Source organism: Cyprinodon variegatus, unplaced genomic scaffold, assembly GCF_000732505.1.
Source record: "Cyprinodon variegatus isolate N-32 unplaced genomic scaffold, C_variegatus-1.0 Scaffold1181, whole genome shotgun sequence".
In the NCBI taxonomy this organism is placed as follows: domain Eukaryota; kingdom Metazoa; phylum Chordata; class Actinopteri; order Cyprinodontiformes; family Cyprinodontidae; genus Cyprinodon; species Cyprinodon variegatus.
Window position 1 is genome coordinate 179,730 of NW_015151634.1, and position 1,289 is coordinate 181,018.

Genomic DNA, 1,289 nt, shown 5'->3' on the forward strand with positions numbered 1-1,289 from the left:
AACGGAGAGTCTCCAGACTGATCTGCGAGTGAAACCTTGAAAGCTCGCGAGATCAGGATGGTCTCACGAGGCTAAGGGAAGCTAGGAATTCTATGAATGTCTGAAATTTCCCGATAACATAGGCAGGCTGTAAGGAGATGACGCGGTCTGCTCACGACCTCGTAGTTATTTGAGAACGAGCCAAAAGTGAACCGCGGCAATCCCTACTGATGAACTAGTACCATGTTAGCGGTTCGGTTGTGCCGGGCAGGATCCGGTTCAGCTGCGCGTGCCATTTAGACTCAACAGTTATCTTGGTTACCTTGGTTGCAAAGGGTAGTTGGAATGGGTCAAGATTATAGGTATGTTTGAAGGAGACAAAAACAATTCAGATGAAAGAAAATGTGACACGTTTTCAAGGACGGTGGTGGCTGCATTATGCTGAGGTGGGTCAGATAATGAAGGCTATTACTCCATTTACACTAGCCTTTTGAAACCGTGCCGGGGAACGGTACCTAGGTAACTGTTGAGTGTAAATGGAACGCAACTGAACCAGACTAGTTCATCAGTAAGGCTTGGTTCATCTGTGGCTCGGTTCTCTGACAACAAAGGGTGCCTGACCAGACCGCGTCATCTCCTATTTACAGTCAGCTGACTCATTTCGCAGGTTTTCCAGCGTGTCTGGCTTTGTAATTCATCTGTTCACAACACAAACTTCTTCACAGACTATTAACAGTAAATGGCATCAAAAGAGCTTTGGTGCGACCCGGGATGATGCTGAGACTGAGCAGGATGCCGTCTTCGCCTGACACTTCGCAAACCATGAAATATCACTGATATAAACAAACATAAGTTCCTGAATGTTATTGGAGCTGCCATTTTTGTTTGCGTAATTCCCACCTTGGGAGCTGTAGTATCGCGGACATGACATGAGGATATGAGGCAAGGAACCGTGCTAGCGTGGTGTGTAAATGGTCGTAAGAACCAAGTTCTGCACGGTTAATTGATCAAAGCTCGTTCCGAACTCGGCAAGGATCGGTTTCTGGAGGCTAGTGGAAATGGCGCTAAAGAAAAAATAATAAAAACTAAAAGTTCAGTTCATTCCTTAAACAGAACTAAGATCCCAAACACATCTCCATACTGGTTTCAGAATAAATGTGTAGGATTACATTAAGCTTGCGATTAAACTGACTTAAAGGAAAATTCCGGTTTTAAACACTTTTAGCCCATTTTCTGTAGTGTCCAGGATGAAATCGAATGATCGACACCAAAAGTTTGACAATTGCTCCTGTCTCTGCTATTTGGCTCAT